The 23,828-nt window shown below is 36.9% G+C and overlaps 1 protein-coding gene across 1 annotated transcript in view; it reads left to right on the top strand.

Moving 5' to 3' along the window:
• SH2D2A (SH2 domain containing 2A) overlaps nucleotides 1-12,253 on the top strand; it is a 714,173-nt gene extending 701,920 nt beyond the window's left edge. The window contains exon 9 of the mRNA XM_044079800.1: nucleotides 10,218-12,253. The gene's annotated coding sequence lies outside the window, so the exon portion shown is untranslated. The remainder of the gene's footprint in view (nucleotides 1-10,217) is intronic.
• The last annotated feature ends 11,575 nt before the right edge of the window (nucleotides 12,254-23,828 follow it).

The following is a 23,828-nucleotide window of genomic DNA, read 5'->3' as shown; positions in this document are numbered from 1 at the left end:
ATTGATGATATTATAGTATTTTTTTGAGACTAATTCATTATTATCCATGCATTACTCAATTCCTAGATATTTTAAGGTAGATTCTTGTTTCCCTATGATGTGAACCCCTTTAGTCTGCAGTTCTTTTTTTATTTAACAATAAAAATTTTGATTTTGATTTATTGAAATGGAGCCCTGAAGTCATGTGAAATTTGTCAATTAATATATCTAATTCTTCTAATGTCTCTTTTGTATTAGATAATGTTAGTAATATACGAAAAAACAACCCAACAGCAACCAGGTGTCTTTGCCAAATATCCAAGGAACAAATATGCAAAAAGTCACTAAGCAAAGACCGGGCTCCAGCTTCTTTGAAAGACAGACTGCTTTAATAATAATGAACACACACAAGCGCTTTCACCATTAGGCTTCTTCAGGTGTATGGATTATCCAAGTCAACACACCCATTTTATATCTAAAGACATTCAACTTAATTGCTTCTTAAAGCTATATTACTTTACATTCATTCCCTTCTAATACATTACATAGGAGTATAAAAATATGCATCTACTTTGTTTGTGTCTTTCGGCTTTTCCCGGTTAGGGGTCGCCACAGCGGAACTCTTGTCCGCTAATGATTGGCAGTAGAGTTTTACGTGCTGGCTTGCCAGGCCTAACGCACAGCCTTCAAGGAAGGAATGCCCATTCATGCATGTCGCCACACAGAAGACGCTCTAACTGAGAATCGAACGGGCAATGTCTAACTGTGAGGAGACAACGCTACCGTAGCACCACCACCGCAGTACTTATAAAAATATGCATCTACTAATTTCTATTAAAAATACTAAATTAAAATATATACTACAATGTATATAACAAACATATAATGAACATACAAAAATAATAAAATATACACTATCTACGTAATGGTCTATTCTTTAAAACTGGTCTCAGTGGAATAACATCATTAAGGCCATGTCCTGCATTGGCCCTTAGCCTTACTATCCATTCTACTTCCATAGTTTCTGTTTTATTTCTAATATCTCCCTTTCTCTTATTAACATCAATAACACCCAATACTCTAAATTTAAAATTGTGTTGGGTATTAGTCTCCATTACATGCTTTGCCAAGGCATTAAAATTGCTTCCCTTTCTAATGTGGTATACATGCTCTCTTATTCTATCTTTAACAGGCATATCTGTTTTACCCACATAGAATTTGTTGCATATTTGACAGTTAGCCAGGTACACTACATATTTCGTATTACAGTCAGCTCTAACTCTTAGATAGAATACTTTGCCTATATCTGGATGTTTAAATTCCTTCTCTGTTGTTATATAGCTACACCAAGTGCATTGCTTGCATGGTACTGTTCCCATTGTAACTGTGGAGCTTTTGTTGCTCTACTAGTACATAATCTTCTTTTCAAAGATGGATTGTTTTTAAATGTAAATTGTGGAGTTGAACTCAAAAATGTATTAATTTGTTCATCTGTGGTTAAAATATTCCAGTATTTATTTATAATATTCGTGTATTCTCTAATATTCCTTGAATAATTAAAACATGGCCTTAATGATGTTATTCCACTGAGACCAGTTTTAAAGAATAAGCCATTACGTAGATAGTGTATATTTTATTATTTTTGTATGTTCATTATATGTTTGTTATATACATTGTAGTATATATTTTAATTTAGTATTTTTAATAGAAATTAGTAGATGTATATTTTTATACTCCTATGTAATGTATTAGAAGGGAATGAATGTAAAGTAATATGGCTTTAAGAACCAATTAAGTTGAATGTCTTTAGATATAAAATGGGTGTGTTGACTTGGATAATCCATACACCTGAAGAAGCCTAATGGTGAAAACGCTTGTGTGTGTTCATGCTTGTGTGTGTTCATTATTATTAAAGCAGTCTGTCTTTCAAAGAAGCTGGAGCTTGGTCTTTGCTTAGTGACTTTTTGCATATTTGCTCCTTGGATATTTGGCAAAGACACCTGGTTGCTGTTGGGTTGTTTTTTTCATATTTTGGATTTATCTGTTTTCCAACTACACCAGGGAGATGGCTACAGGAATAGAAGAAATAGAAACCATAGAATTGGACTATAATCCGAATCTGTGTACTAAGAACAGTGAACAAAGAATTACTGAATTTATGAGCAAGGTGAGCGAAACAATGAATCCACTGCTTAATAGCTGCTTACAAATAGAAGCAACAGACTTACCTAATGTAGACTTTATAGCAATGAGAAATTGTATTTTTGCTCTAGAAAAAGGACTATTTAAATCAAAAAGAGTGGAGTATGAAAGATTCCACCTAGAAATTTGTCTAACAGAACGTATTGTACCTTGGGGTTTAAGGATTCTAAAAATGCCGGCTCAGGATCTGTGTGACCCATTGTTACTGAGTGAATGGCAGAAATTAAATTTAAACACAAGTTTGGGCTATCTAAGACTGTTGGTAGAATCTGCTAAGTGAGAAGCCAATAAGATAATAGATCTAATCAAAATTAAATATAGATCTATATGTGATAGATATGATCCTGCAATAATTACAAAACTGTTGGATGATATCACTAATAATATTAACTGCTATGCTCATAAGCTAGCGCAAATCAAGTTAAAGAAGCTACTAACGGATCGTAAGGATTATGCTGCAGGTCATGTCTTTATTTGGCCTCGTGAAATAAATAATATTGCAACAGCTGCTGATGTACAATCCAATATAGAATGTGAGCCACAAGTGAATGAAAAGTGCTTAAATAAAGAAATGACATTGAAAAAAGGAATCGTTTTAGACGACCCATTTAGAACTGTAGAAGCAGCTAACGTCAACGTACAGGAAATTACGTCACTTGGAGCCAGAAGCAAGAATATCGTAGTGACTGCAGAAGTGCATCACAGTGGTGAAGAGAACAACGGAAAAAGATGTGCATTAAATCAGCAGTCCTCTTTTTTGGAGTCGGAACTAATATACAATCACAAGAAAGTGCCACTAAGCTTTCCGTTACCTATAAGAGAAAGGTCATTGAGCAAAGGGGCAAAGAATCAGCAGATGAGAGGGAGAAGTGTTACGCGAGGGAAAAGGAAGCTACAGGAAGAAAGGGTGAGTCCTTATACCATAAAAAAAGCATTCAACAAAGTAAGAACTTAATAGTTAATTTATCCACACATGTTTTAACAGTGGATGAAATGAATGTACTGCAGAAAGGACTTTCCTTTATACCAGCAATGAATAGTGACATTACTAGTTTAGTTTTGGACTTAAAAATGTTTACGAGGAATGTTATGCTTAAAATAATGTTTGCTAATAATGAATGTCAAGATAACTTGTTTAAGAAACCCAGTTTATTTATACCTAAGCAACATTCACTTACCAATGCATTTGAACAGTTATGTATAGATGAATTTTATAAGATTTATCATGAACAGGAAAGTAAAGAAGCCAATGGAATAATTTAACAGTAAATGAATATAAAGCTATGCTAGACCTACAACATAACTCCTATATTGTAATTAGACCAGCAGATAAAGGGGGACAGATAGTGCTGTTAGATAAAGATGTGTATGTAATTAAAATGACCGAAATGTTAAAGGACACACAATTTTATGAATGTATTAACAGTGTACAGATAGAGCAAATGATTTATAAAGTTAACAATAAGTTAAAGGAACTACACATTTTAGGTTTCATGGACAAGAGTCTTTTTAAATATTTTGAGACAACCAACCCCACTATTCCTATAAGTCAAGGACAACCTAATGTTCATAAAAATAAGGATAACCCCCCAGTGAGACCCATTGTAGCGGGTAGGAATTGGTGCACTAAGCCTATATCCATATACTTAGAAAATAAACTAAATCCCCTTCTAAAGATATCTACAACTATCTTAAAAGACACAGAACACTTTATTAAGGACCTATACTCCCTATATATGCAAGAGAAACAGGAGGTAGTGAAGTGTTTACTAGTTACATTGGATGTAGTATCATTATTTACTGTTATTTCAAATGACATAGGAATTAAATATGTTATTAAAATGATGACGGAAGCTGGTAAATATGCTAACAATGAAATTGAATTAATTCAAGCTCTACTACATTTGGTCTTAGAAAACAACATTTTTATGTTTGCAAAAAATACCTATTGGCAAAAGAATGGAGTAGCGATGGGTACATCATGTGCGAATACATACGCAAATATTGTCATGTCTGTATGGGAAAATGAATATGTAACAAGAGGTGCATTTAAAAATTATATTCTATTTTTCTGCAGATTTGTGGATGACCTCTTTCTTTTATGGAAAGGCATTATAGAACAACTAAAAGAGTTTATACTATATTTAAATAAGTCTACATATTTTCTTAAATTTACAGGAGCTTGCTCTCAACAAGAAATAAACTGTTTAGATATTACAATTTTTAAAGAAAATGAGAATGAAATTAGTACCAAAATGTATAGGAAAGAATGTCGTGTAAATAAATTATTAAGGATAGTATGCATCCGAAATTTGTTTTTAAAAATGTTACACAAAATCAGTTCTATAGAGCTTAAAGCTTAAATGTTAAAAAGGAAGATTTTGAACATCAAATTAATGTCACAAGGAATGAACTAAAGGAAAGGGGCTATAATGAGTATAGTATTAATAGGAGTGTTAATCAAATAGAAAAACTAAGAGAGAATAAAGCTAAACCATATTTTTCAGAATCTTTAGAACATTTAAATGACATGAGTAACAGTACCTATGGGGCTAAAGACCTAAGGCCATGTTTTAATTATTCAAGGAATATTAGAGAATACATGAATATTATAAATAAATGCTGGAATATTTTAACCACAGATGAACAAATTAATAAATTTTTGAGTTCAACACCACAATTTACATTTAAAAACAATCCATCTTTGAAAAGAAGATTATGTACTAGTAGAGCAATAAAAGCTCCACAGTTAACAATAGGAACAGTACCATGCAAGCAATGTACTTGGTGTAGCTATATAACAACAGAGAAGGAATTTAAACATCCAGATATAGGCAAACTATTCTATCTAAGAGTTAGAGCTGACTGTAATACGAAGCATGTAGTGTATCTGGCTAACTGCCAAATACGCAACAAATTCTGTGTGGGTAAAACAGATATGCCTGTTAAAGATAGAATAAGAGAGCATGTATACCACATTAGAAAGGGAAGCAATTTAATGCCTTGGCAAAGCATGTAAAGGAGACTAATACCCAACACAATTTTAAATTTAGAGTATTAGGTGTTATTGATGTTAATAAGAGAAAGGGAGATATTAGAAATAAAACAGAAACTATGGAAGTAGAATGGATAGTAAGGCTTAGGGCCAATGCAGGACATGGCCTTAATGATGTTATTCCACTGAGACCAGTTTTAAAGAATAGACCATTACGTAGATAGTGTATATTTTATTATTTTTGTATGTTCATTATATGTTTGTTATATACATTGTAGTATATATTTTAATTTAGTATTTTTAATAGAAATTAGTAGATGTATATTTTTATGCTCCTATGTAATGTATTAGAAGGGAATGAATGTAAAGTAATATGGCTTTAAGAACCAATTAAGTTGAATGTCTTTAGATATAAAATGGGTGTGTTGACTTGGATAATCCATACACCTGAAGAAGCCTAATGGTGAAAGCGCTTGTGTGTGTTCATTATTATTAAAGCAGTCTGTCTTTCAAAGAAGCTGGAGTCTGGTCTTTGCTTAGTGACTTTTTGCATAATGTTAGTAATATGTCATCAGCAAGTAGCAGTACTTTAGAATTGTATTGTTCATAAACATCTATTCCTTTGATTTTTATATTGTTAAGAATTGAATCTGCCAATATTTCAATAACCAGAGCAAATAGATTCGGCGACATGGGACATCCTTGTTTAGTGCCTTTTGTTATATGTATAGATTCAGAGGTAAAAGGACCTAACTTGACATACGCTAAATTATTTGTGTGTGTGTATATATGTATATATATATATTCTTTAGGAGATGAACAAAGGATGCAGGAAATTCAAATAGCATTAGGATTTTGAATAACTAGTCCCAATTTAGGGAATCAAAGGCTTTCTCTGTATCTAAGCCAATTACGAGTGTTTCTTTATTTTCTTTATTAACATAATCTATAAGAGAAATTATCCTTTTAATATTGTCATGTGTGTGTCTATGATATATAAATCCAATTTGATCATTATTTAGGGTTTAAATTCTTAATGAACTCTGAGCAATGTTGGGAGTTATTCCTTATTTTTCTGAGGTTGCTAAAGAAGGATTTATAGTTGTCTTTAGCTTCTTATGCTAGTCTGAGTTCATGGGATGCCTTTGTTTTCTTGATAGGATTTTAAATACCTTTAATAACTTCTTGATGTTATTCTTGATTTGAGGGACTTTAGCTTGCTGAACATTTTTTTTTCTTTTATTGTATATTTTATTAATGCTTATGGACAACCATGCAGGTTTGCTCTTAAATTTCCAATTTTGTTTTGACCTGTTTGATCCAACTAATCTGATACATTTATCCAGGTGAGATTAGAATTCGACTGCATAAAAACTTGCCACATCAAAGATTTTGTATGTCGACTTCGTTTTACTAAGTATTAAAAGAAAATGGACAGTGGCACATTTCATATTTTGAAGAGACCTGCATGTGAATTTAGAGACTTTATCTTACAATCTTAGAAGATTTGTACATTTGAAGTAATTGAATTCAGTGATATTTGTATATGAAAGTTTATAGATTTTGATGGAGAAGGTTACTAGTTTATGATCACACTTAACCATTAGGTGCCCCATTCACTGAAACTGACCTAAAAGCAATAGTGGGGTAGCATGTGTTTTTGGCAGTATATAGAAGCCTTGAAATATTAAATGTAATCCATCCTTGGAAAGCAGATTTATCATTCAAGCATCTTATCCCACACTGGCACATAATGGATCCCCTAGAATGATAGCAGCTATTTATTTATTTATTGACATTTATCAAATTATTAAAACTAATCATCCTTTCTTTGTATTAAGGCATCATTCTTGGGTGAAACCCGAGTGACCAAACAAAGCCAACCGTGGGTAAATCCAGCATTACCCACACCCAGCCATGGTTATTGCTATTATACAACATTATTTAAGAAAAATGTTACTTACTTTTCTTAAATAATGTCCTTGTATAATGGTGCCATGGTGCTCTCTTGCATTTTCCCCTGGTATCCTGGCGCTTTCCTGTTGTACTACTCATGCGTATGGCACTTACATTCCCAGGCTTACACAGTACATCAGTGCTGTGTAAAGGAAGCAACAGTGAAAGGAAGATCTCCTTTTACTTTTTTTAATTAAAAAATGAAATCCAGTGATTTTAAATAAATGGGAGAGACAGAGGGAGAAAATATAAGGATATTGAGATATGTTTTTCTAGTCTTGTACAATGTATCTGGCTATTCTTGTATTTGTCTCTGTCCTATCTCTGTTGTTCATTTTAAGTCTCTGGTGTTTGTAACTTTATTTTTTTTAATCAAAAAATAAAGAAAAGTAACATTTTAATAGCATATATTAATGGAAGAAAGTCCAGGCGACCAGATTTCTTTTTCCATTGGTATATGCTCGATTTACAACAGGCACGCTGGTTGGGCTGACCAGTCAGCATACTTGTTTTGGAATGTAAATAGCCTGTCATTGTATAATACAAATAAATGAATGACTATATTGTATTTAGCAGTAAAATGTTGCTGTTGTATAATTACTTAAAATTATTTAATTGTAAAATCTGAATGAAGCAGTAAAACAATATGGTTATAAAAATCCACCATTAAAAGCACAGTCTAAGGTATGTTTATGTCTGTTTAATGTGTAAGGTTCGCAGGAGAGAAATTGAAACTGAAAGTACCTGAACCAATCACATACAGTGTTGTGCGAAGCTGTGCAGAGTGGGATCTAGTGCAATAAAATCGAGAAAAAAAAAATAGAAAAACAGCTACATCTTTAGCCAATAATGTCTACCTGTCAGAAACTGCATCATTATATTCCTTAAGCAGTAGAAATTGGGTCTATATCATTTAATTGAAACTTACATCACTGAACCCCTCTTCATTGAACACCTTTTCATCAAACTCTCAAATCGCCAAATGGACTGTTAATCTGTTTTCCAGGGCAAACCAATGGTAGTCCACCCTAGTGACCACAGAAAAAAATCAAAAAACTTAAAATCTATCCACGTGGAGGGCTTCAGCCCCACACACCCCCCAACTAAATATACCAACTCTGAGATTGCACTACAGTAGGGAAAAGGGCAAATTCCTTATGGTGGCCAACAGTTGGTTTGCCCTGGGAAAAACTTTGATTAAAAGTCCATTCACTGATTTGCAAGTTCATTGAACAGGTGTTTGACGAAGAGGAGTTCGATAAAGTAAGCTTCAAATAAATTATATAGACCTGAAGAACTCACCACTGGCCCTTGGAAATATAACACCCTAATGAAAACCAGCTGACAAACTGCAGGTAAGTGTAAAAAACAGAGGTACACAGCAAAAACAGTTAATTTAAAACCAGGGTGATACCTTGTGACACAGAAACAGCCAGGTGACTGTTAAACACTCAGTAAAACATGTTTAATAAACAGACTGAAAAAGAATAATAGCATTCAGGCAATTTTTAGTTCAGGAGAAAGCAGGTATTTCCTATCTTTTGGATGAAGTTTGAGCTTAAAAGCCAATTATTCTCTTTTCAGCATGTGTGTTTCCAGTGCAGCGCTCTAGATCCTTTAATCAAAAGTGATACCCATGTCAGTAAGAGGCCAGCCATGCTACTAATCAGGCTCAGCCTGAAATTGGTCAGTATTGATCATTGCACTACCCCGGTTAACAAATATAATAAAATATAAATAAAAAAACTATGAATTGGTTGTGTTGACTGAAGTTGCTCTGTCACACTGAGCCCAGTTAAGGAGAGGTGAGGGTTGTTTTGTAATCCAGTGGTAATTTTGTTGGGGAACTTAGTTGTTGAGGCTAGTATGGGGACTACTAGAATTAGAGTCTGAAAGATCACAAGGTAGAAATGGGAAATGTCAGTAAAACATTACAGAGATCAGAGAGACTGCAAGATAGGATGGAGCTAAAAGATAATATAGAGAAGTGACACTGTCTAACTTGGTGATTAATGGTAGTCAGAATGGTCACACTGGAGAAGATCTGCTAGTGTACAGGACATCTCTACCTACTCAAGGAGACTGGTCTATCCATGTTTATGCATCCAGAGCTACTGTTTTAGTGATTTCACTGATCAGACTATATTATTTCTGTTGCTTATTTTATAATGTGTGAGGCATAAGCCTCTTTAGTATGACTGCAGTCTGATCTTTGACAGTAAGGCACAGTGGTTAGATGCTAGTGTCCAGAAGAGCTCTTTCTAAATGGCATGATTTCCTTTGTCCCATGGGCATCCATTTTGCACTGATATAGAGCTCTCTCTGTCAGTACAGCCCATTTTCAAATCTGACCTACACTGACTTATCTGTTGAGTTTCATAGTGATGTTGTTTTGATAGTGTAACTGCTATTCATTCTCTAACCAAGGAAGTCCAATTTAACACACATCTCCATGCATTTTATGTACAAATTTTAGAAAAGATAAAAACAGTGGCTAAATAAAAAACTCACTTGACTGTACATTGAAGCAAACAAAACAAAAACTGGGACTGAAGAGAATTATATTTTATGTTGCAGTCTGTTTTATTGCCTTTCATATCACATTATGGAAAAGCGTTTTGAATGTTGTGTCTTTTCGGCTTTTCCCGGTTAGGGGTCGCCACAGCGGAACTCCGGTCTGCTAATGATTGGTAGTTGAGTTTTACGTGCCGAGTTACCAGCCCTGATGCACAACCTTCAACGAAGGTACGCCCATTCATGCATGTCTCCACGCAGAAGACACTCTAGCTGAGAATCGAACCGGACAGCGTCTTACTGCGAGGTGACAATGCTACCGCAGCACTACCACCATTTGAATACCAAGTATAAAAACCTTTCTTAGGGTCTCCTCTCTCACGGGCGACAGCTTTTACTCATAACATTGTACTTTCACATTGTGCTTTGATGACTTATAAATTTAAGATTACAGAAAGTTGCCAGTCAACAGCCGAATGGATTAGATTGTATTTTGCAGTAATCTGCATCTGTGTGTAAGGAAAAATGAGTGCATATTTTACTTACATCGAAACCTTATTTTCTTTTCTAGAATCAAGAAGAAGCACGCACATTTACATCACATGTGTTTGGAATTCAGCAGATATAAGATCCAATACATCAGCATGGAACCATTCGGTGCAAATTGCATGAACAGCTACTGCTCATAAGTGATATGCAGAAAGTACTCGACGTCTGGTAAACCTAAGAAGAGTCACAGAGAAATGAAAAAAATTCAGAAAACACTTTGTGATCCATTTAGTTCACATTTGCCATCGCAGATATATTGTTGTTACAGACTGCAGTGTGCTATAACTGAAGTATTTTATATTTATCACACTTCTGGCAAAAACAGACTAGGAAATATGACACAGGACAAAAAATCTAGTAGCAACAAAAACAGATTAGGGAAAAATAGGACATAACAGAAACATCTAGAAATAAAATGCTACTGAAAATGCTTTTTCCACTAAGCCATTTGACATTATTTTTCATTGTGCAGATGAAAACCACTTCCTCTTTGGTTTCCGTATTCACCTGACATGTGAAATGTTTTCTTAAAGTTAATTTTCAGCACCTACCTAAATGGCATTGTTATTCTTCGTATTTTCTGACCTGCAGCTTCCTTTCTCATTTTTCTTTGAGTGCGTGTCATCCACAGCCCTAACAGGGTTACCTCCTTCTGCTCAAACTGTGACATTTCCATTCTATATATTTTGTTTTAATTACTTTGCATTCAATAAATTATCCAAGTGCAGCTCATCTGGAAGGCAGATCTTACACATCCCACACAGAGTCATCGATCAGAACTTCCATTTAATGTTATTGGTATACTCTGCCTTTGTCATGGCAGTACTGGTTCTGTGGATGACAGGTTTTTCAGTGACAGCCTTATTGTTCTTGCTAACATAGTGTTTAACTTTATCAAGGACAGCATAGAAGGTTTTATCTGTCTCTGTTTTCATTGGTTACTGGTGAAACATTGCAGTTCCTTGTAACTGTCAAAAATAAAAAGTATTCTTTTATATTATGAAAGAAGTTCCCCATTACAGTATCATTGCTAAACACAAAAAAGATGATTTTTCTGCACTGTTGAACATCTGTCAGAATGTGGAGGTTCCATGCTTTGTTGAAACTACTGACACATATTCATTCTCCCTGCATACATTGCCCTGCCAACTATTTTGTGATCTACCACTGACTCCTTACTTTGTTAATGAAGACCACTCCCAGCATAGCCAAACTACCCTCTAGATGATAACACTAAATTGTTTCAGTTTAATGAATTTTTTGTCATGGAGACATCTCCCTGACTACACAATCAGGCTGTTGCATCCCCATAATTATCTTTGCTAGCATCAGAGAGCACTGATCATTGCTGTATTCCTGATGTAGACAGCTGCTAATGCCTTAGTTATGATACTTTGCTCTGACTTCATTTTACATCATCTTTTATTGTGTATTCCTGAATATGTCATGACAAAATGAAGTGTCTTACATCTGTTTTCATGTAACAGATGTCTGCAGTTGTATAAGGTACCTTTTAAAGAATTGAACCAGTGATGCAGAGAGCTAAAGCCCAATTATATTATCTTCTGTCATGCCTTTCAACTAGACTGGGTTCAGGACTGTTATGGGAAATAATTGATTGTTAACATGCAGCATTCCTCAATTCCATGGAGACGCAACCACTACAAAACATAACAAATTTGTAGATTTATGGTCTTGGCTGATATTCATTCTCAGTTGCTGTAACTATAAGGTGTTCTTGAAATCAAGGTGTAAAACATGCTGACTACATGACCGTTCTTGCCACCTGTAATCTGCATCAGCTTCTGTACAACCACTGGCTCACCTGTCTCTAGATGGATGATTCTGCCAACTATACTATAAACAGCGACGCCTTGAATATATATGGGACTGCATAGAGGAGATAGTATGGACAAACAGCAGCAATCGTTATGTATTCATTCTAAAATATTTCATTTCATGTCTCTGGTTAGAAACTTCTTGTTGCTTCTTTTGTACAGTATTCTTTATTTTACAATTTATTAAAATGATGCTGCTTAGCTCTTCTCCTAAACATAACTGTAAACACTGTCTGCATTGTTTATCTGTTTATTCATTTTATTCACTTATTTTTATTTTATGATACCTGAGCTCGTTCACGGTGGAAGTCTGAGTAGAAAAGATCCAAGCCTATAAGAGTTACTTACTAAAGGTATAGAGTATAAATATAGCCACAAACACAGAAATGACTATGTGCATATGATTACACTGTGACAGTGAAGAATTTTGCAATAAATCTTATCTGAATATGGGTGATCTAGGCTTACCCACAGCTAAAGTGGTTTGGTCACAATCATGCCTTTCAATTACTATGATTTCTGCACAGTGCTGTGACTTTTTCTTCAAACTTTGCCTTGTTTCTTTTGGAATTTTATATTTTCTCCATACAGTTAGACTGCTTTAAGGGTGTATACAATATTAAATAACTAAAGTAAACATATACAAAGATTCATTATCACTAACTGCATGGGGTGAATTATATGAAGGTTATTCTGAAAAATAAGAAAGTGTATCTCTTTCTGACCAGCTTCTATAATTCTTATAGGATGTTGCTTTGATTTTAAATCCTGAGATGTTAAAAGAGATATGATAACAGGGGCAAAAAACAAAATATCAAAAGAAAAGCAGTCATAGGTAAACCCTTCATTTCCAACTACCCAGACATGATTTATTGCTATTATATATAGACATGATTAGAAAAAAGAATTAAACGTCATTTATTTTCCATCTTCTGCAACTAATGATATTCAGATGGAGAACTACTCATGTGTATAGTCTTCCAAATGATCACAGTCACACAGCACTTGTTTAAGAGTAGTCATTTCCACTTTGCATTGTTTCATTTATGTAAATATTAGAGAAGTTTTTAGCAATCATTCCTCCTGAGAGCAGTAAATTCCAGACAATGTAGGAGGAAGGAAATGATGACATTGGGTGCAGACAGAGTCAGGTACCCCTGTCAACTGCTGCACCAGAAGGAAGGTGTGGGGTGTAGAAAATGGTTGTATAGGGTAGCAAAGTTCAGCTCAGTCAGAGTACAAACGTAACATCCTCCTTGTACTTAGCTGACATGATAATAAAGATCCCACAGCTGAGTTAAATGAGTGAAGTATAGTTGCAGAAAATACATGAATAAACAATATTTCATTTGATGTTAGTTTGTGTTATATTTTGTTATTAAACAGAAGCAATAACTGAATGTTTCTTACTAGTACAGTTTTAGTGCATATATTATGTAATATATTAACTTATTTTTCTTTTGGCTGTTTTAGGGGTCGCCACAGTGGATCATCTGTTTCCATTTCTTCTTGTCCTCTACATATTGCTCAGTCACACCAATCACATGCATGTCCTCTCTCACCACATCCATAAACCTTATCTTAGGCCTTCCTCTTTTCCTCTTACCTGGCAGCTCCATCCTCAGCATCCTTTTCCCAATATACCCAGCATCCCTCCTCAGCACATGTCCAAACCAACGCAATCTTGCCTCTGTGGGTTTGTCTCCAAACCGTCCAACCTGAGCTGACCCTCTAATATACTAATTCCTAATCCTGTCCATCCTCATCGCACCCAGTGCAAATCTTAACATCTTTAACTCTGCCACGTCCAGCTCTGACTCCTGCCTTTTTGTCAATGCCACCATCTCCAACCCACATAACATAGTATCTCTCACTACCATCTTATAGACCTTCCCTTTCACTCTTACTGGTACTCATCTGTCACAAATCACTCCTGATACTCTTCTCCACCCACTCCACTCAACCTGTACTCTCTTCTTCACCTCTCTTCCACACTCACCATTACTCTGAACTGTTGATCCCAAGTATTTAAACTCATCCACTTTCACCAGCTCAACTCCCTGCATCCTCACCATTCCTCTGTCCTCCCTCGCATTCACACACATATATTCTGTCTTAGTCTTGCTTACCTTCATTCCTCTCCTCTCTAGAGTATATCTCCACCTCTCCAGGGTCTCCTCAACCTGTTCCCAACTCTCACTACAGATCACAGTGTCATCTGCAAACATTATAGTCCATGGGGACTCCTGTCATTGCAAATAAGAAAGGTCTCAGAGCTGATCCTTGATGTAATCTCACCTCCACCTTGAACACATCTGTCACTCCTACCGCAGACCTCACCACTGTCACACTACCCTCGTACATATCCTCCACCACTCTTACATACTTTTCTGCCACTCCCAACTTCCTCATACAACTCCTGTCTAGGCACTCTGTCATATGCTTTCTCTAAGTCCACAAAGACACAATGCAAGTCCTTCTGACCTTCTCTATACTTCTCCAACAACATTATCAGAGCAAATATTGCATCCGTAGTGCTCTTTCTTGGCATGAAACCATACTGCTCATCATTAATCATCACCTCCCTGCTTAATGTAGCTTCCACTAATATGTTAACTACAGTACTCATTCTTAAAACTGAAAATGTCTTTAAATAGGGTCTATATTAGATAGTCGAAGAGGCGTTTCATCGAACGCCTCTTCATTGACCCATAAACCATGAAATCACAAAACAGCGAAACGAGCATATAAGTGATTTCTTTCCCTGGGAAAGAAATCGCTTATCTTAAACAAAAAAACACATCACTAAAAACAATACAAAGTGGGGAGGCTTCACCCCTCAGGCCCCCCAATGTGGGCACCCCCTAACTAAATATACAAACTCCGAGATCGCAGTACAGTGGGGAAAACAGCAAAGTAACAGATGTGGCCAAGTGATTTATTTCATTATTTAACGGTTGATGAAGAGGCGTTCGAAGAAACGCCTCTTTGAGTAAATAATAGGAACCCTTTAAATTACCTTAGACACACACACACACACACGTGTGTGTGTGTGTGCATGTGTGTGTGTGTGTGTGTGTGTGTGTGTGTGTGTGTGTGTGTGTGTGTGTGTTCGTGCATATGTGTGTGTGTGTGTGTGTGTGTGTGTGTGTGTGTGTGTGTATAATATATGGGTCTACTTTGATTCACTGAAAACTCATTTCATTGAATTTCAATTCACCCTGCAAAAATCACCGAAAGCTCAAATCACTGAAAACTCATTTCACTGAATCACATTTCACTGAGTGTAAGTACTGTTGGGCAAATAAAATGTTTATGCCCTTTTCCTCACTGTAGTGCGATCCTGGAGTTAGTAGATATATATATATATATATATATATATATATATATATATATATATATATATATATATATATATATATACAGTTAGGGGGGTGTGGGGGGCACAGCCCTCCAAAAAAACAAAAGTAGGTGGGGGCTGTGCTCCCCCCACATCCCCCTAGCTGTATATACTAACTCCAGGATCACACTACAGTGAGAAAAAGGGCATATACATTTTATTTGCCTGACAGTACTTACATTCAGTGAAATGTGATTCAGTGAAATGAGTTTTCAATGATTTGAGCTTTCAGCATCAAAGTAGACCAATATATATATATATATATATATATATATATATATATATATATATATATATATATATGTAGACAGAGAGAGAGAAAGCTATAGGGATATATATATATATATATATATATATATATATATATATATATATATATATTTTTTTTTTTTTTATATATAAATTTAGTTACGTATGTATAGATATATCTAGACACACACACATATATCTATATGTCTAGATAGATAGATACATAGATAGATATAGATGTTAAATGATCAACTGCGCCAGTTGTTGACTGATAAAACATTGAACCAAAAAGATTGAGCAATCACAGCTCAAAGATCAACACTCTACTAAAACATCATTTATCCCCTGCAGCCCCAGACCCCCACTAATTATATATACCAAATCTGAGATCGTACTAAAGATGGGAAAGGAGAAAAACCCACTCCCCGTTGTACCACACTGTTGTCACTAGTTACCAGCATTTGTTGACCATCTGAACATTTGATCTTCTGAGTTCAATGCCTTGTCAGTTGAAAATGTGGGCAGCTGATCATTTAATAGGTACCCGTATACTAATCTGTACTAAATAATAAATAGCACCAAATGATGTCCTGCAAACACTAAACCAAAAAGACCGAACAATCACAACCTTAAAACCAATAACACCCTACTAAAACATCATTTATACAGGGAGGGGGTAAGCCCCCTCTGCTAATTATATATGTCCACTCTGATATTGCACTACAGTTGGAAAATGGCAAAGTCCCACTCCCCATTGTACAGCAATCTTGGATACCCAGCACTGGGATTTGTCAACTGTCTGTACATTTGATCTTCTGCGTTTGATATTTTACCAGTTGACAATGTGGGCAATATAGGTGTGTAAGATTAACAGTCTCTGGGGTTAGGGAATATGCCCCTTCCACAGTGAATGTACAAACTCAGAGTTAGTATATATAATTAACAGAGGGTGTGAGGAGTGCTGGGGGCTTGCCTTCTGCAATAAATCATGTTTTTCTTTACATGCAGTAAGGATTTTTCCCCATGCATGCACAGTTGATTGCCAACATTTGTGTTGTTGACCTTTTGAGGGTAACATTATTGCCATCAACATTTTGGTGTTTCATAAAGAGTCCCCCCCCACACACACACACATATATATATATATATATATATATATATATATATATATATATATATATATATATATATATATGTTCATAGGTTCATACTAGGCTATCTGCCCTGAGGCAATTATAAGCCTAGCCCGATTCTGTATGGCTTACGCCACCCCTTGATTTGAGAATACTGTGCCCTTTTTAAGGTTTAGTTTGCTGTGCCTCTGTCTAATAGTGACACGGGAGTAATCCCTGGGACAAACCTACGATCCCCCATCCACCTATCGAGATTCTTCTTGAAGAGATTCAGTGAGGTGCTCTGCCTCACATGAACTGGAATTCTATTCCAGAGCGAAGGGAGCCTCTGGGTTATGAACCTGTCTCTCCAGCAAGTTCTATTTATTTCTGTGCTGTGGTTCAAGTCCCTCAAGCGTGTGGCTCTAAGGGATTTAGATTTACTGAGGTGGAGCATGTCCATTAATTCTGGATTTGACATAGCTTTGTATGTCAGGCATAGATCGCCTCAAAGTAGGCGGTATGCAACTGAGTAGAGCTGGAGTTTTTTTAACCGAGCAGCATATGGCATCTGTTTGAGACCCTTGATCCTCTTGGTGAGATACTTTTGGGGTCTTTCTAATTGCTGCAGGTGTCGGGTAAGGTACATCCCAAAAGGGGCATTGTATTCTATGATGGGCCTGATGAGGGATGAATAAAGGAGCACGATTACCTCTCTTGATCTAGATGTGAAACCCTTTGTGATGAGGTGGGCTATGTAGAAGGTCTTTCTAACCACTTTGGCGATGTGGTTTTCAAAGGAGAGATTGCTATCAACTTGGGTCCCCAGGTCCCTAATAACTTTCTCTGTACTTAATGGGTTTCCGCCTATGTGGTAATTTGTGGGCACATTGTTTTTGCCAAAGGGTATGACTATACATTTTTTGGCATTTAGCTTTAAACCATGGTGCTGGCACCAGTTATCTGTCTCTGTGAGACCTTTTTGAAGGATGTTTGTGTCAGCTGGAGAGTTGATTATGGTGCCCAGTTTTCAGTCATCTGCGAACTTGGTGAGCCATAGTCCTCCTACATTTGCCTGTACCTCGGAAAAGTATATACCGAACAAGAGTGGTCCCAGGACAGAACCCTGTGAGACGCCACTTGTGACTGGTTTCGAGTCTGACATGGCTCCAGCAACTCTCACTCTGTGGGTTCTGTCTTTGACCCAGTTTGGGACCCATCTTGTGACATAGGGGTTTATATTGAAGCTGGATAGCTTATCTATGATGCCCGAGTGGGGTATTGTGTCAAATGCCTTTGCAAGGTCCAGATAGGCTGTGTGGACTACCTTCCCTTCATCTATGGCTTTGGTGACTGTTTCGAAGAAGTCAACCAGGTTCAAAAGGAAGGATCAGCCCTTGACAAAGCCGAACTGGGTAGGATCTAGTGTCTGTAGGTCCCCAATGTCTTTGTTTATGAGCTCCATGATGATCCTCTCCATAGCCTTGCAGACTAAGCTAGTCAGGCTTATGGGGCGATAGTTTCCAGGGTCCGTAGAGGCTCCACCTTTGTGGAGTGGGACCACTGTTGCTGTACGCCATTCTGTGGGCACATATCCTGTAGTAAGGCTGAGATTGTATAGCTGTTTTATTTGAGGGATTGGTTCCTCTTGGAGTTCATGTAGGACGCAACCTGGGACGCCATCTGGTCCCATGGAAGCAGTGTTTTTTGCTTTGGAGAGGGCAGCCTTCACCTGAGCATCAGAGATGTTTGGGAGGCAGCCCTCTGCTGGGATAGATACTTGCTCTTTTGGGGGGAGGGGGTGGAGAAGTTTGCACTGAACCTGTCTGCCAGGATATTGGCGATGTCTGTGGGTTCAGTGTATTTTTTGTCGTTTAGAATCAACTCAGAACAAGTCTGGGAGTTGCATCCCAGGTTTCTAACATAACTGAAAAAAGCCTTATGATTGTCTTTGGTGTCCTGTGCAATTTTTCTCTCGAAGCTGGCCTTGGAGGATTTTATGAGGGATCGTAATTTTTTGCTAGTACTGATCAGAGATGCCTTCCCTATTAGGGATTTTGCTCTATCATGTAGTAGCTTCCTCCTTCTGTTGTACAGTTTATTTATGGCAGGGGTCCACCAGACTGGACGCCTGCCTTTGGATGATTGGGTCTTGGTTTTGTTTGGGATAGCATGATCCATGCATTCCTGGAGATGTCCGTAGAATGCGTTTATATAGGATTCTGCAGTTTGGGCCATAGTTTCCACTGGCCCTGGGGCCTTGAAGGATTCCACTTCAGTTTTGAGAAGTTCCCTTTTGAGAAGTTTTTCACTGTGGTTTTCTGGGCTGGGGGTGGGGTCGGGATGTGGACATCCAGTGAAATAAATTTATGGTCTGATCTTATCAATGAGTATACTTCTGGTGTGGAGCATAGAGTCCCCATGTTGGTAATGATCAGGTCTAGTATGTTGTCCCCTGTTGTGGGAGTGGTGACTAGTTGTTCCATAGTATTTGAGTTTATAATTTCCAGGAACCTTTGGGCTAAGGTGCTGGGGCTTGAGTAATGCTCCCAGTCAATGTTTGGGTAGTTGAAGTCGCCCAATATAATGGTGTTCGGAGAGATCTTCATGTTCTCCAATGTTTTCAGGAAAGCTGAGTGGGATTCCTGACTTTGAGAGGGTGGTCTGTAGGATGCTATAAACTGAAAAGCAGTCTTGCCCACTGTTAGTTGCACATGGATGGTCTCCGATACTTCGTGCAATGCCACTAACCTGGAAGTGTGGATATCCTTGATAAATATGGAAACTCCCCCTCCTTTTGTGGTTCGGTCCAGGTTTTGGGGCCGAAAAGCATGATATGAGGTAGCCTGGTAGTGCTGGGGTGCTCTCTGGAGCCTTGAACCAGGTTTCTGTCACTGCACAGATATCGATGCTCTCCATACTGAGGAGAGCTTCGAGTCTGTGCATCCTGAGGGTAAGACTTCTGGTGTTTAGCAGCATTACCCTTAGTTTCTTGTTCCTTGTGCTGTCTATGGGGGTGGGTTTGCCTTTTGAGCCTTGCCTAAAAAAGGCACTATGGGGGTGGCAAGAGCCTTTGCCAGTATCCGAAAGCCCAGTGGTGACAGGTGCAAGCCGTCCCTAGCGAAGCAACGTGGCTTGTTGAGCATGTCATCCCAGTCTGACAGACACTGGATCCCCTTTGAATGACACCAAAATTTTAGCCAATTGTTAAAATCGATCATTTTGTCTTTGTACTGTGGCATCATTCTAGGTGAGGGTAAGATGCTGCTCAAGGTCAGGGTCATACCAGCCTGGGCTACATGAGCAGAGAGCTCCTCTATGTCTCTTTTCATGTAGTCCAGGGAGGTACATCTCAGGTCATTCACACCAGCATGTACAATGACTGAGTCATATTTGTATTTGCTTTGGAGTGACCTGAGTGCTTGCGTTATGTGGCGGATCCTAGCACCTGACAGGCAGCTCACCATGACCTTCTCTTTATTCAGCCTGGTGAGCGGGACGTCAGTGTGTCTGACAATAGAGTCACCTATTACAAGAGTATCAGGTGTGTTATTCAGCCTTAAGGGCTGTGGCTGCTTGGCACACTGACTTTGTGGGCTATGTGTTGTGCGTGTTTTGTTTTGAGGTAGCGTTTGCTTGGATGTCTGCTTTGGAGGTCTCTGTTGCTTAGGTAGATTTTTATTTAGAGCGTCCGAGTATGTTTTTGTGTATTTATGTGTTTGGTTCGCTGATGTGGTGGGACTATGTGATACTGGAATTGTGTTGTGTGAGGTTACCTTCTCCTCCTGACTGGTTACACCAGTTTTGAGATGAGAGAGCTCAGCCTCCAGTTTGGCTAAATAGTTGCATCTCTCACATATATTTGAACCTGTTTGGAGGAGGAGAGGGTTGTCCGTGTACATGAGACAGTTGTAACATTGCCTCAAAATTCCCAGATTCACCAACTGGACTGGAGAGGAAACCATTGACTGACCTTTGGACATACTAGAGTAATATAGGGAAACTGAATTTAAGACAGACCAATAGGGGACAGGGTAATCGTAGAGAGTATAAGAGTAAGTAGTGCTTATGGTTTAATAGTGCTAACTTGTAGGATTACTTAATTGGACCAGTGAAGGGCCTTAGAATGAGAATATGGTGTTTAAATTGAGAGATAGAGCAGTTCTAAGGGAAAAGGTGAAGAGCAGACTTTGTGGAGCCAGGAATAGTTTAAACCCAATTAGGCGGCGCTGCCCGCTGTTGTGCTATGCACAAAAACGCGCAAAAACATGCAAAAGAGGGTTTTAAGAGAGAAAGATGAAGGAGTTTTGGAATTGACCCAAAATGGCCAATAAAACTACAGTTTCAAGTCAGTAACCACTCCCACAGGGGCAGGCAGGCTGCTCAATGTTTTTCACTGCCACTGATCAACAGAGAGACTTCCCTTTAGCCCAAGCAAAAAATGGCCTCACAGAAACTTACAAACAATTCAAGAACAGCAAGCCTGTAACTGAACTTCTTTAAATCTCAGAAAAGTGGGGAAAAAAGCAAGATTTTTTTGTTTTTTTTTCAGAGATAGCAGAGGTTCACAAGTATTAACAAGTTATAATAGTGCAGTAAATGACCCCACACAAGAGTGCTAGGCCAAAGACAGATAAAATGCAAGTTTTGAGAAAAAAAAAAATTAAAAATAAGTGCAAACAGGAAATTCAGTAAACAGCTTTAGGTTGTGAAAGCACAAACGTAGTCCAAGTCCAAAAACCAGCTCTTTATTTCGGATCTGGTACCTCGGCCTTTCACCTTCAAAGGATCACAGAAACTCTGCATATTATCACAGTATAAATATACATTTTCTTAATAGTATAATTAGTCTTAATTAATTAACACAGCCTTCTTAGATAATCAATTTGAATGATTTGAATGATTTCATGCATTTAAAGGAACATTCACAGTTACAAAAAAGTAACATTCACAGTTACATAAAAAGTAACAGTTTTAAGGATTTCCAAGTGAAAATAGCATTTAATTCCACTTAAGGATATCCACTTAAAAATATTTAAAGATAGAAATAGTCAGTACCAGCAATAAATCTTGCTTCCATTATTTATTGCTTCCATTATTTATAAATTAATTATAAATAAATTACTAAATAGATTTCTACAAATAATTATATATTTCAGTATTATAGACACTACGCAGTATAAATATTAGTTCATTACAACATTTAAATACTTAATTCCAAATTTAATCCCCCAGGTTTCAAAATGTTATATTTAAGAATCATTTTTGTTTCCAATTCTAATAATTTTTGAATGAACATTTCTCCACCTTCAAGGTAAAATGGCTTTCCTAAGATACAAAATTTTAGACTATTAGAGCAACCACCATGATGGTCCACAAAATGTTTAGCCACAGGACTAAATTCACTTTTATTTTTTATGTCCCTTAAATGTTCAAGTATACGAACTCGAACCATTCTTTTAGTCTGCCCTATGTACCATACATTATTACATGAACATCCCAATATATATACAACTCCCACTGACCTACAGTTAAAGTAAAATCTAGGTGAAAATGATATCCCATTAATTTTACTCGGGTTTATAACCTTTACACAAATGCTACAGTGACCACAGGGGTGTGTACCTAAGGGAAGATCTAAAATGTCATCTCCTTTCACAAAATTGAAGTTCAATAATTCTTTTAAGTTTTTCCCCCTCTTATAAGAGAATGTTACATGTTTCGGAAAAAGATGACCTATATTTTCATCTTCATTAATGAGATGCCAATATTTTCTTATCAATTTTTCAACCTCATCCGATAGAGGAGAGAACTTGGTCACATAAAATAATTTTTCTTCCCCCATCCCATTAGTGATCTTCTTATAGCTATCATAATCATAATCAATGTTGACAGAACTTTTATTAATTATCCGATGTTCACTATCAATGACCCCCAAAAATTTATTTTTAATCATTCGCAAATTATCCTTATTATAGCCTCTCTCAATTAGTCTTAATTTAACCTTATTTAACTCTTTTAGCTTTAGGTTGTTCTCTAAATACAGTTACTAATACAGAAATCAAGTTTAACAAGCCAGAAAATGCTCAAAATAGGCGGCTATGCAGAAAAACTTAGCAAATAAACAGAGGAAAAATACTTAAAATCTCAAAGTGGCTCCTTTCTTCTCTCAGCGTTTTCTCCTCTTGGTGGGTGCTTCACCAACAGCCAACAAGCCTGAAAAGACGCCAAAACCACGAGGCAACCAGGTTTTAAGAGGGGAAGATGAAGGAGTTTTGGAATTGACCCAAAATGGCCAATAAAACTACAGTTTCAAGTCAGTAACCACTCCCACAGGGGCAGGCAGGCTGCTCAATGTTTTTCACTGCCACTGATCAACAGAGACTTCCCTTTAGCCCAAGCAAAAAATGGCCTCACAGAAACTTACAAACAGTTCAAGAACAGCAAGCCTGTAACTGAACTTTTTTAAATCTCAGAAAAGTGGGAAAAAAGCAAGATTTTTTTTTGTTTTTTTTTGATTTTTTAGAGATAGCAAAGGTTCACAAGTATTAACAAGTTATAACAGTGCAGTAAATGACCCCACACAAGAGTGCTAGGCCAAAGACAGATAAAATGCAAGTTTTGGGAAAAAAACGATTTTAAAAATAATACCATATGACATAGACCCATATATATATATATATATATATATATATATATATATATATATATATATGGGTCTATGTCATATAATCGAACTTCCAAAATTTCGAACACCATTTGTTCAAACTTGGAAGTTTGAAATACGACATTGAAACCTCAGAACAGAGAATTTTTTTCCCAGGGAAAAAATTTGCTGTTACAAAAAAACACACACACAACACAAGCACACCAAAAACCTAATAAACCTACACTAAACCTTACATACACAACTATCTATGCACTAACCTTAACCCAAACCCTAACCCTAAGGTCCATCACTATCGCACACTTACCTTACCCGCACCCTAACCCTAAAGTCCATCACTATCGCACACTTACCTTACCCACACCCT

This window comes from Protopterus annectens, chromosome 8.part0, assembly GCF_019279795.1.
Source record: "Protopterus annectens isolate FY-2018-M chromosome 8.part0, PAN1.0, whole genome shotgun sequence".
Classification (NCBI taxonomy): Eukaryota; Metazoa; Chordata; order Ceratodontiformes; family Protopteridae; genus Protopterus; species Protopterus annectens.
The sequence above is the reverse complement of the archived record's forward strand: the minus strand, read 5'-3'. Positions and strand labels throughout refer to the sequence as shown.